At 36.9% G+C, this 18,356-nt stretch overlaps 1 long non-coding RNA gene across 1 annotated transcript in view; it reads left to right on the top strand.

Annotated features, from left to right (window-relative positions):
• LOC113417037 (uncharacterized) overlaps positions 1 to 18,356 on the top strand; it is a 65,831-nt gene that overhangs the window by 37,155 nt on the left and 10,320 nt on the right. The gene's annotated exons all lie outside the window — the stretch shown is intronic.

Below are 18,356 nucleotides of genomic sequence, written 5' to 3'. Positions count from 1 at the left end.
GTCCCACTTGTGGCTTGCATTATGGCATTGCAACACGTACTTTGGCTCTTTCCCCCCACCTGTATTTAGAGCTTTTAAAGCAGGGGTGGGCTAAACAGGGTTTTAACCACATCTTACCATTTTTAACCAACAAATACTAATCTTTATAGTAGTTTGAACAATTCAAAACAGGAGCATCTGCAGGTGGCATCAGGGCAAAAAAGGTGGGTTGATGACCCAACTTTTAACCATGTGATCAAAGCCTTGACCTTTCTCATTACTGGGGGGGGGGGGGAGGAAAGGGTTTCACTGAATTTGGTTGTCATCTTCAATTTTGACCCCTGCAGTAGATATCTGTGATTCAACACATCCCAAAAATCCCAATTCCGCTCTGCCCAATCAAGAAAATCTCTTGGTCCTCTCCAGACATATGGTTCTAACTTTTATTTATTTATTTATTTTGTCAAGCAATTATTAGATAACAAGTATAAGTATAAACATGCTTATGAATACATGAAATGGATACAAATAAGAAAAAAAGAAACAATAGGGCAGGGAAGGTAGGCACGTTGGAGCGCTTATGCACGCCCCCATATAACTTCCAATCCATATTCTTCAAAGATCTCCAATTCAGCATCTGGAATTTTACCCATAGAATGTAAAATAGGTCTGGATGCTACAATTTTCCTGCTCACTTCTAACTACCCCTCACCAGAAACACTAACTGATTTTACCTGATTTCAAAGCAATGACTTACCTGGCAATGAATACTTCAGCTTCAACCATAACAACACAAAAGCACACAATAGATACAAACTCAAGGTTAACCGCACCAAACTTGATTGCAGGAAATACGACTTCAGCAACAGAGTGGTCAATGTCTGGAATACTCTACCTGACTCTGTGATTTCTTCCCCAAACCCCAAAAACTTTAACCTTAGACTGTCTACTATTGACCTCACCCCTTTCCCAAGAGGTCTGTAGGGCGCGTGCATAAGCGCACCAATGTGCCTACCGTCCCTGTCCTATTGTTTCTTTTATTTTTCTTATATGTACCCATTTCATGTATTCCTAAGTATGTATATACTTATACCTATTATCTTGTAAGCGATTGACAAATCAAATAAATAAATAAATAAAATAAATAAATAAAAGCCAGCAGCCTATCTGATCAGCACAGCCAGAGGATGGATGCAATGTCTGCTTTTGCTACTATTCTCCAAGTTCCCCATTCCTCTTCATTTCAGTGTTTGTTGGGTCACACAGCTTATTATCTATCAAAGCATCAGCCCACTGCCAAACAGTTCTGTTTTCACAATTAGCAGTGGAAGGCTATTCCCACATGATGCCCCCAGGACTAAAGGCCAGCATTGGGAGCCAACTGTTTCCTACATTAAAGCAAGAACTGAAAGGAAAATTGTTTTAAAGCATGTTCTGAAAAAGAAAGTAACTGCAAACTGGCTGCTTTCTGAGAAGAAAGATTAAAAACTGTGCTCCATCCAAAAATACAATAAACTTCAAAGCCACATGCTCACCCTCATGTAATTGTATTACAATAATAGATAAATAGATATTTCAGATATTTTAAAGTGTGCATTTTGTTTGTATTGTATGTTATTTAATACAATATTTATTTCTATTTATTAAGTAGGGAAGGTAATAAAGCCATAAAAAATTTTAAAATCCACAAGAGCTCCTCCTCCTCCTCCTCCTCCTTCTCCTCCTCCTCCTCTTCCATCAACCAGCTGGCTTCCACACCTAAAGAAAGCCTAAAACCCAATTTTCCCTATTTCCAATCCAGTATTTTAACCATTACACCATAGTGTCTCTCTCTATTCAACTTTTGTTTTATTCAGTGTCAAGAGAAAATCTTGAGTTTTCTGGGAAGAATTCAACTAAATCATTTTCCACTGATTGCAGAAATTCATTACACCACTAACAATTATATAGCAGAGATGAAGAAAAAGGAGGAAGAGACATGAGCAGTGAAGAATTCTATACTTGAAGTTAATCTCTGTGATAATGTTGTCAGCTCAATCTCATTAAAAATATAGACTCAAATTAGAGAAGGAAAGTTGGCCTATTAAATGATTAAGGCTCATCTGATGAAAACTTCAACGGACATGGCCACATTTCACCACTCACAGAAGATAAAAACTATATCCTATGGGGAAAGTAATTGCAAGAATTAAGTTTTATCTGATCAAGAAGTACTCAGTGGTTGCATCCACATTTCACCATGTGTAATAGAAGAATGGTAGCCTAGAGGGGGAAATGGCAAGCAATGTTGAACAGATGCCTACTTACAATAAATGACCTTTTGACCAGGCTCAAAGGAAGTTTCTAATATTCTCCTAGATTCTGTCTTGAACAAAGAGAACTTCCCCCACTATGGAAACAGATGTATTTTGTTGGCCCACCAAACAGTGTCTGGTAAACAAAAAATGGAAAGACTGCAGGGTGATCCTTCAAGGCTCCCTAACGGGAAGCTTTCATCAAGACTCAGAAGAAATTTTCTATTCAGTGGGGTACAGTGTTGTTTTGTGGCACCCTGTAGCTGAATGACCTTCCATCAAAAGGCATGTTCCTCTTTTGTCATGCAGGAAAGTCAGGATTTGGCAAATCTCCCCATTCTTATGTACAGTAAGAGAAAAAGAGACCTACAGAGAGCTTGCTATAAGAGCAATTCCAAGCACTGGAATGTAGCAACAACTAAGCTTCTGATGGGTTTCACAGCTTCTGCTGCATCCACAGTTTAATAATGTGGATTAGCGCTCCTTAATCCACTAAATTGCATTCTCCAGATTCCACCTGCATTAGAAAAACAATGATATTGAAGTGACACAATTTTTTGTTTCAAAGAGAAGAAAAAAAGAGCAGTGTGCTAAACAGAACAGTGGAAATATTGCTTTTTATATTGTCTAAATGTAGGGAATATCTGCTTATTTCCCGATGTTAAAACTGTTGGAAGGACAAAGAGGATGACAGTTAAAGAACTAATTTTTTTATAATGTTCAGCACACAATTTGGTATCTTCTAGAAAGTTGGCATTGCTCTGTTTATCCCTAATCACTGGCTATGCTAAATGGAGTTGATGGGAACTGTGGTCAACATCAGGAGGTATCAGGCTAATACCAGTCAGTCTACCTAAATCTGATCTTCTTTCAGTGGATATGGTGTATTAAACTGTACCTCAAATTAATTCAGCAACCATGGAATAATTGGAATTGATGAGTCCAATTTATAAGGGCAAAATTTCATTGCTGGATTATTTTCTGAATGCATTTATTCTTGTTAATTTGCTTCTTGTCAGTAATTTAAAATATTTAAAATATTAAATTGTTGAGCTTTAACAAATTGCTTATAAACATTGAATGTGGGTGTTGGGTTTGAAATTAAGATGTTCACTGTGGTATATAAAATCTTGCACAGCTTGGGTTATAATACTTGGTATTGATCTAGTTTATTTTATTTATTTGTTTGATTTGTCAATTGCTTACAAGATAATAGGGATAAATATAAACATGAGTAAGAATACAGGAAATAGGTACGAATAAATGGGGACAATAGGACAAGGATGGTAGGCAGGATGGCACACTTATGCACACCCCTTACAGACCTCTTAGGAATGGGGTGAGGTCAATAGTGGTTAATAGTAGTTATCATCAAAGGTTAGACTTAAGAAGGTAGCGTGCTTTTGCAGGTACCATTACAAATTACAAATTGTATTTGTACCATTAGGGTTAGAATTAGAAAATGTTAATGAAAGATAAACTAGGAATGTCCAGGGTAAACATTAATATGTTTGTCATGAACACTTGATTGAACATCCTTCAATATACTGACAAATATGCTAATGGAAAGGGCCTTTGATTGTATGGTCATAACCATATCTTGACTTTTTTGATCAAAAGAGTGGATACTGATAAGCTGGGGCTTATCTATCATTATTACAGTTCTGGGAGGCAACTTAAAACATTTCACTTAGAGCCTTTTAAAAAGTTTTGGAGCTCTAGTTGTTATTTAATATTTAGTTTGGATTTGCTAATCACTTATACCAATAGGAGTGGGTGGTATATGCATTTTTCAATTAAAAAATAAATGATCTATCCATAGCTCCATACCTATACAGTCTGCCAAATGTGGGTTGCAACTACTCAGAATATTACTGGATGCATCAAAGAGAAACAGAATCATATGGAATTTTGCATCTGAGCTCTTATATGCTGAAATGAAAAATAAATTACTAAAAAGCAGAATTAGCTGGAAGTATAACTTTATATATATATTTGGCTTGAACAGCAGGTCCTCAGCAATATTCCAAGTTTCTCCTTAAAATTACACTTGTCATTAAAACAACAACAACAAAATAAAACTCAACAGTTCCTTGATGTGGGTGATGCACATACAATGTTCTGTTTTTCCTTCTTTGTAGCATTTTTCCTGCAAGTGCAGGGTGTTATTTTTTTAAAGACCAGGAACAGGAATTGACTGACCAACTTGTCACCTAAGTCTGACTTCATGGGCCTTTGACTGTGACTAGAACTCACAGTCTTCTGATTTCTAGTTTGGTGGTGCAGTGGTTAGAATGCAGTACTGCAGGCTACTTCAGTTGACTGCAGGCTGCCTGCAGTTGGGCAGTTCGAATATCACCAGGCTCAACATTGACTCAACCTTCCATCCTTCCAAGGTTAGTAAAATGAAGACCAAGCTTGTTAGGGGCAATATGCTGACTCTGTAAACTGCTTTGAGAGGGCTGTGAATCACTGTGAAGCAGTATATAAAGTCTAAGTACTATTGCTATTGCTATTTGTGCCTTATCCAAACTGGCTCGTGTTCTGCCTATTATTATTGGGAATTAAATGTGTTTCTACATCAGTGAATTTTCTTTTGGTCAAGAAGCACAAAAGCACTGGGATAACCTCTAGTCTAGCACAAACTCCTTTGTTGCATTACAGAAAATTATTATGCTAATTATTATGCTTTATTTATTAAACTATAATTACATTTGATAATTACAAACTTAGACTGTTAGAACTCCTACTCAAGGCCCTGAGGTCAATTTTCTATGGTGGATATGACTATTTATAAAGCTGCATAAGAAGGGCTACCACTTCTTGATAGCATCTTGTCTGAATTAGAAATAATTTGCCTTCAGCTGTTCAACTATTTGCTGAGGTGGGAATAAATGTGGAGATGTTACATCAAGTAGTGTGAAAATGAAGTGTTCAAGAGAGGGGGAGGAGGATTTTTTAATGAAGATCCAATTGACTACCTTATTTGAATCTGGAAGCTCATTTTCTTCCACTTAATACTAGGCAGCAGATGCATAATAAGGAAAACTCTTATGAAGGAAGGGTTGTAATTAAGAGATTATGCACTGGCCTTGAATCCTTCATGTGCATCCAAATAATATCGGGCTGTTCAAAGGCTACAGAAACATTTCAAACAAGTACTTACAACATTTGTATAAATATATAACTAGCCATATAATTATATATTAATTGATTGCACACCATTTTTTCTGGGCTAAAAATACCAATTAAGAAAATAGCAAAGCAATAAAACTATCTTTGTTCCCAAATATGTAATGCTACAAGTCCTCTACATGTCTACAGAGTAACTGCCCAGATTTTTCCAACTTAGATACAGGGAGCATAATACAATAAAGTAAATGTAGAAATATTTATTATAACAGAAGTGAAGTGCTTATTATCATAGTTGGGAAAAATATGATTGGTTGACCTGCTTCTATCCAAGAGCTAATCTCAAGTCATCCTTTTCTCCCCCCCCCCTTTTTTAAAGTTTTTGTTTCTTAAATCAACCTTAACTTGGATAGAGACATACACACATAGGAAAATCCTTTATAGCAGGCCAAAAATCAGTCATATACAATTATGTGTAACTGCTCCTTTCTTGTATAAAGGATAATATCTCAGCTTAATTACTTTAAATGCATGTTCTGAGGAGGAACAATCATTCAAGAACACATTCTGCTTCAGATATCTATGAAGATTTTTAGTCATTCAGGTCATGGTCTTAGTGAGTTATTAGTCTTAGTGAGTTATTTGAGGCTGACTCAAGTGGGTATGTATAGGGTTGGAATCTTAATGTCAACCCTGAAGCTGACCTGATCAAAGCCATCTTGGAGCTTCAGTGTTGCCACACTGGAACTGAGGGACAGGGAGGGGGAGATTAGAGATACCTGGGGTTTTGTAGTCAAAATAAAATACTTTCCCTTGCGAACCAAGGACATTCTCACACCTGGCCCAAGCAGGGAGGAGTGATGTCACCAGGCAACCAGACAGCACCATGACTGGCCCATGTGACTGATTGTTTGGGGTTGAGGGAAAACTTTTACTTCTAATTAGGTGGAAACCGCGGGAACCTTCAGAATCAGTTTTCACCAGATCTGTGCCAATATGATATATCCAATAACACTTTTTTTAAAGGAAACTACCTACTTCAGAGTCTTGCTTGCTATGGGTCTATTACTTGGAACCCTGACACTTAATTTCATACCTGATAAAGATGAGATTGTTTTCCATTCAATAAAAATATATAGAAGCCACAGCAATTTCTCAGAATAATGTGAGAATACTCCCAAAGAGTTAAAACTGAAAAAAAAGAGAACAATTGCAATGATGATAATAATAAAGAATGCCTCTCGAGGTGAGAATAGACCATTTGGTTTAGAAATATATCTCAAAAAGGATTTGTAATGCTTGAGGGGGTGCAGAAAAGAGCATCTGATTAAAAATGTGTCATTGATTTGGAAATTGGAGTTTAGAAATAGAGTAAGGATGAAGGAAATGAGAGACATGTGTACGTTTCTCTAAATGTGGAAAAAGCAGATAAGGAAAAGAACTTCATGTTCATCATAGCTATTGCTATTCTTCAATAAAATGTAGACTTGGAAGATTTACAACAGGCAAAAGAAAGGCAATTTTAGTGTGCATAGTGGAGTTTGTTTCATAGGATTCGTAGTAATTGAGAATTTGGATGGCTCTCTGTCAATATTATGCCAAACTCATGGATGCTAAGGCTATCAGGGATCACCAGTCACAATAACTATAACAGTGCTATTTGTTCCCGAGGAAGACAAGAGGGAAGGTCAGTTAGGGCGGATAAATTGTCAAACAATCTGCTCTTAAACATTTTGTGCAGACACTAAAGTTAATCCATCCAGTTTGATGAGTCTCTGGAGAAGTGAAGTGAAAATCCCTCTGGTGATGATCTCCTTGTCAATCACACACCCCCTCCCTCCCCAAATCAGCTGCAGAGAAAGTCACTGGCTTTGTGTGTGTGTGTGTGTGTGATTGAATGTGTATCCTAGGAGTGTTTTAAGAGGGAGCACAAGGGAAAGTATCTAATCCATTCAGCAACTGTCACTGTATGGAGGAGGAGGGAAAACATCCTTGGCTGTGGAAAAAGGCAAAAGTACCTGTCATTCTGTACCTCCAAATACTTCACTTGCAATCCTTTTGATTCATGCTACATACAGAGGCTTGCCTGACAAACAACACCAGTGTTTGGGAGGCTGTCAATACTTATCCAGAAGCTCTTGAAGGCTGAGGATCATTAATCCCTTAAAGAAAGCTCCAAATGACTACCTAATAACTTTCCACCTGCTAATCTAACCGGTATTAATTAATACAGGTGACAATACTCTTTCTAGGTATGACATCCTTTTGTGGACAGCTCTCCCACCTTGCTGTTATATTTTGAAGATTTAATGGCTCAGGTGGAGTGGAGGGGAACCTTTCAGAGTTGCAAGTAGCAGAATGGTCATACCAGTGTTTCTAAACCTTGCCAACTTTCTGATGTGTGGACTTTAACTCCCAGAATTCCCCAGTCAGCACGCTGGCTGGGGAATTCTGGGAGTCGAAGTCAGCACATCTAGGTGCCCATTTGCATAGTTTTCTAATTTATTTCTTTTCCTATTATATTATCTGTAGCTGCAGTTTATAAATCAAAACAAATGTTTCTAAATATGTCTATCCATCAGCTCTGAGAAGTCTTAAAAATTCAGACTGCTTTTATGTGTCCAGGTGGCATCCTTATAGTTGTGTTCCCCTGGCACATTTACCAAGCTTTATTTAATTTTCCATGACCATAAACTCACTGCATGGCTCAACATATTTGAGTTTGCTTAACTCACTAGCCAAAATCTGATTGGTTATTTGGCAATTCAGTTTGTCATATGCATTAAACTCAATCTGTATCTCATTAAAGTTTAAACAATAAGATGCCCAATTTTATAAAATGCAGTCTCATGGAACAAAGACACGCAAAAATCTGGATGGAAAGGAATAACCCTTCCAGGAATTCCACTGTAAAAAAGGCAGCAGTAAGACAAGACTTATTTAAATTCCTGTGTATTCAGAAGAAGATTCCTTCTTTCTGATGAAGGAAACTTCCTTCTTTTTCAATGTGCATCACTAAAACTAAGTTTTCTCATTCTTTACTTTGATATTGAGGGGGGGGGAAGGAAATAACTTATTCCCTGGGAGCTGAAGCCAAGAAAATCCTGAAGAGTTTTGCTTTATCAAATGGACAGTTCTCATTGCTTCTAAAATTAAAGTATTGATTAGGGGAGTGTGACATCTGTCATTAAACTATCACAGAACATTTGAGGGTTGTATGGTTTGCATTGGTAATACATTCATTTATTGAATTTTATTTGCCAGCTATCTAGAATAGGCCTCAAGACAAGTGCATATCATGTAGATATATATGTCTGACTCTCTCTCCTATCATCCATCCGTCTGTCTGTCCCTCTATCTGTCTGTCTGTCTATCTATCAGCTATCTCTAATGTTCAATATAAAGTATGCAAGCTTAGATTAAAAAGTCTGGTGAAAGCACACGTGTTGTCTTAATGTTTCCATCCAGAGCATTTCCACTTCTGAAGACACAATGGTTTGGTGTGGGATTTTAAGTATGTTCAGCTGAGTATGTTTTGGCTTTTCCCACTAACTGGGATTCCTGAAAAAACAGATCAACTGAATGAGAGTATGTGTTGTCAGCTGTGTTTGCCTTCACCATCATGCCGAACTTACAAAAATTAGAAGTCTCCCATAGAGAGAAAGTTATTTTACTAGTGGCTAATATATCAGTTCTGCTTCCCTGGTGTGCCTCTATTTTTAAATGAAAAAGTGGCTACTGTGTGTGTGTACTTACGTACGTATGTACGTACATACATACATATATACATACATGCAAATGATTTTCCATAAATGCTTGAATCAACTTAATTTATATTCCAAATTTAATGTATGTATCCTCTCTGTAATGTATGTGTACTCTCTCTCCCTCTCCCTTTCTCTCTCTATCCGCCATTTTTCTCCAAACTGACTCTTTCAATATCAGCTTTTGGTTATGGGGGTTTAAACTTGCCATTTCCCCCTAGTTATATCCAGTCCATGCCTGAATTTATACTGGTTCCACAGCATAAATGCCTTTATGCCTTCTCACTTAAAACAAACAAACAAACCCACATGATTCTGACTGAGGATAATCATTTCTACTGCAGTGCACAAAGAATTTACAAAAAACCTGCTATCTTCATCAGGACCAGCTAAAATATCCTTCCCCAGCTTGCTATGCAAATTAGTTGGACCTTTATTCATTATGAGGGAATAAGTCTTCTTTCTTTATGAAGATCTCAAAAGCATTTGGTCTATTATTTTGGGAACAGAATGCTAGAGAAAACACAGCAAAGCACTTCTGTAATATCTCCAGAATGTCAAGCAAAATTTTGGATTTTTCTGCTGTCTACATTTTTTTTCTGTGTCAGAAGTTTCAATACGGTGGTCATATTTGATACATAGACATAGTAGAATTATGTTCAGGGAATGCATATAGGAAAGACCAGAATTATTAAAATTTCATTTCACTCCTCACTGCCCCATAGCTTTAATTTATCATACCTACTGATATTTTTTTAAAATTGCTGTTATTTATGTATTTATTTATTTGTATCCAACCTTTCTTATTTTTACAAAGAATTCAAAGTGATGAACGTATCCAGCAGATCTTCCTCCTCCTATTTTTTCCCACAGCAACTGCCCTGGGAGGTGAGAGTAACTGGCTCAAGGTCACCCAACTGGCTTTTGGGGTCTTTTATGATATTATAGTTTGTCACACAGTCAGCCAGATGTTCAGACTGACATTTGGTGTTTTTATCCACCTATTGATTTCTTCCCAAGGACCTGAGATAGGTAAATGTTGGTGTTTGATGGTGTTAGGGGATGTAACACCATCCTGTTATCATTGCAGGTTGTAAGCCGTTTTGGAACTGAACCCAGAAGGATTTTTCTTCCAACAGAGTAAAGCTGCCTTTTGCAATTGACTGGTGATGAATTTCCCAGTATTTGTTCTATGATGTTCCATCTTCGAGAGTTTAAGGAGGATTACATGAGGATTGAGTAAGAAGGTTAAATGTTGGGAAAGAAACTGGTCCCAATCACCCAGTGAATCCCATGGTTGAGTAGAGACTTCAACCTGCATTTCCTCAAGCTGAATCTACCACTTTAATCCCTAAACCATAAACCAGGAATATATAGCTTCCCCCCCCTCCCCCGATCAAAAGGTCATATTGTTACCTACTTCCACAACTGTAGCTCTACATACATTATCAAAGTTGTCAAACTGCACAGTGCAATCCACTAACAGATTCCTCCTTAATTCCCTTTTATTGCTCCTTTCCTTTCTGAGAGTTAGAAGCAATTTGCTTTCCCTGTAAAGTGTCAGTTTGCTGCCTCAAACAAAAGAAACACTTAACTATCTGAGGCATTGCATGATAGATGATCCTTGGTGGTGTCTAGCAGCTCAATAGATGTTGCCTCTTGCAAAAGAATGGTTTATGAGACAAAGTTCATGTATTCCACAGGCATTTGTTAATGAAATGGCTGCAAAAAAATATATATCCATAATGTCACTGGCTGGGCGCTAGACTTCCTAATTCATTTGAACAATGCATTTCCTAAACAACTTTCATGGGTTTTCAGATTCATGATCCCTGCCCCAACATGGAAATGTATGAAAGGTTTGCCCTCTGACAGCCTCTTGGGAACAGAGACCCTTGAAGGATCAAATCAAAGTTTTATCTAAATCAACATTCTGTATCACACAGTGGGCAGCTTAACCAGTTCAATATTTCCCAGCTTCAAAATTGTTTTTAATGCACTGGCACAGATTATTCCAGTAATTTTATCAGTGCTTCTAAAATCCCAAATATGCTTTTTCAAAAGGCAACTGGGCTTTGTTTTTGTTTTTATAAGACTTCTCATCCAAGAAGCTTCTTCAGTTCTGACTGAATGGTGGAGGATGGAAATATTTATATGCCTGAAAGGCCAGACTTGGAATATTGCATTCAGTTTTGGTCACCATGATGTAAAAAAGATGTTGAGACTCTAGAAAGAGTTCAGAGAAGAGCAACAAAGATGATTAGGGGACTGGAGGCTAAAACTTATGAAGAACAGTTGCAGAAACTGGGTATGTCTAGTCTAATGAAAAGAAGGAATAGGGGAGACATGATAGCAGTGTTCCAATATCTCAGGGGCTGCCACAAAGAAGAGGGAATCTAGCTACTCTCCAAAACACCTGACAGCAGGACAAGAAGCAATGGATGGAAATTAATCAAGGAGAGAAGCAACTTAGAGCTAAGGAGAAATTTCCTGAAAGTTAGAGCAATTAATCAGTGGAACAACTTGCCTCCAGAAGTTGTGAATGCTCCAACACTGGAAGTTTTAAGAAGAGATTGGATAACCATTTGTCTGAAGTGGTGTAGGGTTTCCTGCCTAGGCAGGGAATTGGACTAGAAGACCTCCAAGGTCCCTTCCAACTCTGTTATTCTATTCTACTTACTGGAATTGTGCCAGAGTATATTCATGAACTGGAATAGAGCTTAGTAACAAAGTCAGCCAGTGAATAGGCATGGTAACAGATCAGCCAATGGGAGGTGAATTGGAAACTGAAACTAGGAGAAGCTTGGGTGTGGCACTTCAGGGGTTGGACTAGAAGACCTCCAAGGTCCCTTCCAACTCTGTTATTCTATTCTATTTATGATCACAATTCTATTCTATTCTATTCTATTCTATTCTATTCTATTCTATTCTATTCTATTCTATTCTATTCTATTCTATTCTATTCTATTCTATTCTGATATAAATCATTCCATTCTCCCCCATTCAATCAAAACTGAAGAAGCTTCTTGGATGAGAAGTGAAACATCTTCAAGAAAAAACAAAGTCCAGTTGCCTTTTGAAAAAGTACCTTTGGGATAACCATTATGTGGTTGACTGAGAATCTCCACAGACAGTTCTAATAAGCTTGTAGCAGTGGCAGAGCCCCATGATGATGTTACACTCAATCTATGTTCCATGTCAGTCAGTCCTTTGGGGACAGAATGACATGAAAGAGACAAATGTCAGGGTCAAAGATATCTTGTCTTCTCCCTACTAGACATGTTCTATCCTAGGCATTTCATTTCTCCTCCATAACTATGTCTGGTTCTCCTTCATTGTCCCAAAGCAAATGTCAATCTCTTCTTCTTCCTGTTCCTCTTCCTTTTTCTAGAGACAAAGAAAAAAGACAGATCTATCACTTGGATGCTCCATCTCCATTTCTTTTTTTTTCTTTTTCTTTTTTGTAAATTTTATTTGAGTTTTCACAAAGAGAAAAAAAATACAAATAAAACATCTTTTTTGAAAGTAGCATAATCCCGGGTTACATTTCTTCGTACAGACACAAATTCAGGTTCATGCTCATTTTTATATTCTATTCCATATCTTATTACTATTTCAATATATACCCTAAAGTTATAACATTCAATATAATACACAACTTCCATTCAGATTCTGCTTGGTACATTCATAAAATACACACTATATTCTTAAAAAAAGAAAAATATATATAAATATATGTAATTAAAACAACACATTCCATTCCAATTCAATTCTATCATTAATATTAATATTCATTAAAGTCTTAACTTTTTTAACATTACTTTTCAATTAAATATCATACTTCTATGGGAACAATTATGAGCTTTCCATAATTAATTCCCCCCCTTCACTTATATTTTATAAAACATTAACTAATTAAAATGTTCCCATTCCTTCCTAATTCAATTTTCTCATTTATTTTATTTCACTTATTTTATTAACAAACATTTCACTACATTACACTAACTATTTTATCCTTTATTTTAATCATACATTGTTTCCAATTTTCTAAAGTTATTTCTATTACTAATATAACAATACAATCTTATGTACCTTTACAGAATCCCTTTTTCAGTTAGATTTTCACCCATTATCTCTAAATAGGTCCTGTCTCTCTATATCTTGCTCCGGTCCCTTGAAACTTCTTTTCCTTTCCTTCTTCCCTCTCTTCTTCTCTCTCCCCTTTTACCCCCTTGTCTCTCTACCTTTATTTTCTCTCTTCTGTATTCCCCTTTTCTGATGCTTTCCAGTATTATACTTATTTTTCGAATTATTTTTCTTTTCTTTGGTTGTTTTTTTTTAAGTCTTAAATTCTCCATTCTCTTCCCCCTTTCCTTTTTCTTCCCCACATAAAATTACTTGTTCATTAAAGATGGCTTCTTCTTTGTCCCAGTCTTCTTGTTTTGCAGACGTTTCTTGTTGTTTCTCATAGTTCCAAATCTCCATTTCTAAGAATTGAAAAACAAAGCCAAAAGAACCCTTCCCTTCTTGTGCATCTTCTTTGTACTTTTTAAGTTCCATTTTCAATTCATCCAGAAGTGGTGCCATTGTATAAATTTTTAAACAACCACCCGATTAATTTTAGTCATTCAAATGTAATAACCAAGAATCCAAAGATCACCAAATAATCCAAATACACGCAAGCTGTTTCTTTTTGCTCTTTTTCACTTTCTCTTCCTGGGGTTACTGTTTAGTTACAAAGTTTCAGTTAAAATGTATCTTTTAAAAGTCTTGTTGAAGTTTTACTGTAGATTCTTTTTAATTCCAGGCAGTCTCCTCCCTCTTCCAGATCCTGCCCTTATTCTTTTTCTCTCCCTTCCTGCTTATGAAAAAAAAATTTTTAGTGTCCAGAAATCTTTATTGTCCCTTTGGCATTTTTTTAAAATTTTCAGCTTAATTGCCTATTGATGTCAAAGCGGATTTTTCTGATTTCTTATTTAAGTCTCTTAGTAGTCAGTATAGAGAAGGAGAGAGAAGAAAAAAAAGCCAAACCTTTCCTTTTTCACTTTCCTTCACTGCTTTTGACTCTTCTTTGGGAGCAATGTTATTTTTTTTAAGTTTAAATTCCAGGGTACCTTAGTTGTTGCTTTTACAATTTAACCTGGTCAGCCAAAACTTTCACTTCTTATCTTCCTCCTGCATATTCTTTTCTGGTCGAGTTCTTCTTTGTGGTGGCCATTTCTGACCACCGCTGCAACTGCCTTCAGGAAAGGGAGTAATGGCCAGCTGAGGAGGAGAGATGCGGCTCTCCTCAACCCTGCTGGCAGTCTCCCCCCTCTTCACCACCTCTACGGGGTGGCTTAGCCCCGAAACCAGCCGGCTTGGGGCACTCCAGCGGCGAGCCCAGACCGAAACCGTGCATGATCGTGGATTTCTGTCTGTCGCTGAAGAGACTTCAAACCGGAAGCCCCAACTCCATCTCCATGTCTATTGATAGGTCATTGTAGCAGCAGTGACACCTTCTCTTTCTCACTTTTAATTTTTTTTAAAAAAGTGGGACTCTTGCAGAGGAAGATGGCATTTTCATTGATTGTTATTGTCTCTTTGCTAGATGTATCCTTAGACTTTCCTCCAGACAACAGTACTCCTTTTACTCCTTCCTCCAATTCCCCCCCAACCTTCACCAGATTGGCTTGCAAGCTAATCCATTTAATGAACTTCCATGACTCAGGATTCATTTGAATCTAAATTCCCCCAGGTCTGATTCAAAATTTTCCTAATTACTTCAGATCCAGAATAGGAGTCCTCGGTTTTATTTCAGCACTGGATGCATCATGCGGTTTTGTTAAATGTTGCAGAGATCTCAAGAAACAAATTAATTAGTTCAAGAGTTAAATGATCAAAACCAACCCAGAAGTCACATGAATAGAGATCTTAAGAGTGTAATTAAATCACACAATTTATTATTATTTCCTGCTGGAATTTATAATGCTGGCTGACACCTTCAAAGCCTTATATGGCTCAAAAGCTAGACATCATTGGGACTGCCTTCTCTAAGCAATTTGTGCCTATCCAATAAAATCCATAAGGGAGGGCATCCTTTGCATTTCTTTGAATACATGTTGTTGGAGCAATGAGGGTAAGTCTTTCCTGTTACTGATTTTTCCTTGGAAAACTGGCCCACCTGAGATCAGGTCTGAACCCACCATGATGGCATTTAGAAAATCTACCAAGATTTGGCTATTTCAGCTCACCCTTGTGAGAATTGGTGCCTGCAGTAAAGAAATATTTTTACTAAGCGATATTTCGTGGGGTGGAAATGATGCTAATTCACCACTTGCTTTGCATAGTTTTTACTGTTGTTTGGTTTAATATTTGTTTATTGTATTTGAGGGTCTGCTTCTAAGAGCTGTCCACAGATAAAGCAGCCTAATAACCCCAATGGTGAATAGACAGGGGTCAAAGGCTCTGTGCAGGGTTCCTGGGAAGCCAAGGAACCTATGAATATTGTGTTGCTGGAATCTTGGTCCACAGAGATATGCTGGATCAATAGAGATGGCAATATACCAAGAGCTTCATTATGCAGTACACATGTTGAGAAAAGGGGGGAAACATAGTAATCTTTGCCATACTGTCATTTGGGATAAAATTGGGCTCTAGAGATCTTGGCAAGCCCTACAAAATATAGACAAACAAGGAAACTGACTCCACAGGATGACTAGCCTTATACTTTATTAAGACAGGCTATCTTAACAGAACTATCCCAGTCTCCCTATGTTTTCCCTTCCCTTCCTCTTATACTCCAGAGAACCAGAAGAGATCAGATTAAGATTCTTTCTAACATTTTCCCTATCATCCTGGATATGATGTGTGCTTTATCTGCAGTAGTTGTTGTCCTTATCATTTCTGGATGTCTTCTCCAAAGTCACTTCTATGGCTCCTTACTCAGACCAATACTTTTTGTGATGATGGCACCGGAAATAGATAAAGGCAGTTGTAGGCCCAGGTCTTCTTACGTTGCTTCAGGTCCTTAATATAAACCAATTTATTCTGTATATGGGCAACAATATAAAGAATGCAATCTCTTGATGTGAAGCTTGCTGGTTAAGATAGGAATGTTATTTAGCTGTTCCAGTAACTGAGAACCAGTTAAATGTTTGCATATATTTGAGCAGATGAACCAAGATTTCATCTTTTTCCAGCTTTTCGGGCAAAGTGGGAAATATGTGATGCACAGATTTAGCTGCTCGGTATTGAAAATACACAGACTTAAACACCCAAGAAAGACATTCATTTCTATTCATTCCTTTTGATATAATTGATGTGAATAATTATGTTTTATGATAATATAAATATTGATACAATAAAGTCAAGCAGATTTTTATGTGTACATGTTCCTATTCAGTTCAGTAAGACTCTTGGACACAAAATTATATTGCGTCACCCACTCATTTCTAAGCAGAAGTCAGTTTATGGTTGTGGTTGATGCCTCTTAACCAGGGAAGTATTTTTTAAATTGATGACGTGCCTTCAAGTCAGTGTCAACTCTTAGCAACCACATATAGTTGTTTTTCATTGATCTGTCCCTAATGAGGTCCTTCAACTCTTCCAATGTTGGCCGTGTAACTGATTTGAATTGTCTGTGTAAATTAGCATTATTCTTATTAAGCAACTTAAACAAGAATATGAATTCTTTCTGAATGTCATACTTCACCATCTACATTCAAGAAGCACATCCATATGCCTTATGTCTTCAGTTCTAAGTAAAGCAACTTACACTTTTCATTATCAAAGCTACTCATCTCAAAGGAAATTACTTTCAGGATGTTTTCTGAATGACACAATTCTAAACTGTATTATTTAGAGCAGATTCCTGAATGTGTGATCCAGAGGGATACTGACATCAATTAATATTGATATCAGTATCAATGTCAAGTTAATGAGGTCAGTCTTAACTGAAATTTTACAGGGTCACCACACTGTAAAGCTGAGAACCTGTTTTATTACCATTTTTGTGATTTTTTTTACATTTTTGCTAACGTAGTTCAGCTGAGTATCTCCTAACGTTTTTGATGAGCTAATGTAGTGTTGTCCAAACCATGATGCCAGATTTATGTAATACCATCTAAAGACTTATATTTTGTGAAGTTCAGTTCATTAAAAACAATGTTCTCAAGAAGCAAAATTAAATTTGACCCACACTTTCCCTCCCTTTTAGGCTATTTCACAGATCATACAATGATGACAGTCAATTATTAAAATGACAATCAAATCAACCTCTTTCCTTTTATGGTGGAATTGTGTACAGCAGGTCCATGAATTGGGCATATTGTTATATATATGTGAAAAAGTGGTTTCCCCCTCCCCCATAATCAATTTATAACACAAAAGAAATATGTCTTTTTTCCAGCTTCACACAGTTGCTTTCAACATCCGACAGCACATTTAATGTTCAATGATACAAATCTTCCAACTGGAGGTTTGATTATGACTGCTAGCCAGCGATAGAGCAATCTTCCATACTTGTTTCCTTCATTCTTGACCTGCTGTGAGGCCCTTTTATTGAATGTATCTGGGCTTATATGTTACAATATTATATAAAGAGAAAGGCTGTCTTTCTCTAGTATACTTTCATTTGGTTAATGAGAAATATTTTATTTCCCCTAAAGTAACTGTGCATTTTTAAGGTATTGAAAATAGAGGATTGGAAGCTAAAAAAACGACCACCATTATTTTAAATTTTTCCTGCAGGGAAAATGATCAGTTCCTGACTGAGGTTCTCAAACCACTTTCCACTAAGCAGTTGAAGCTCAGCCAGGAAGTGAAGGAGAGACAAGTTTAATTGGGAAATTGTTACAAGTGAAAAGGCCTAAAGTTTTTTCTTCAAAGCCCCAGTTTGTGGAGTTTTGAAGTTAATTAGATTTGTTTAGGCTAAAAGGAAAGAGAAATAATCACCTATTATATTGCATAGTCTGCTCTTTTACCTCTTTTGCCATACTCCTCTGTAAAGAATATAATCTTTTATGTGTTTCTTGGCATTGATTTCAAGCCTTCTCACTACTCTTCTTGTAAAAAAAAATACTGTAGGAAAATGATCCACTTTTATGTAAAAGGAAGACCCTCACTTTGCTCACAGTACTGCTATAATCAATGTTGTGGGTGCATAATGTTGTGCTCACAAATAGGAATTGGGGATGATATCAAAGAA

This window comes from Notechis scutatus, chromosome 1, assembly GCF_049901735.1.
Source record: "Notechis scutatus isolate UNSWTSFEM ecotype Mainland chromosome 1, rNotScu1.2, whole genome shotgun sequence".
NCBI classification, from domain to species: domain Eukaryota; kingdom Metazoa; phylum Chordata; class Lepidosauria; order Squamata; family Elapidae; genus Notechis; species Notechis scutatus.
The sequence above is the reverse complement of the archived record's forward strand: the minus strand, read 5'-3'. Positions and strand labels throughout refer to the sequence as shown.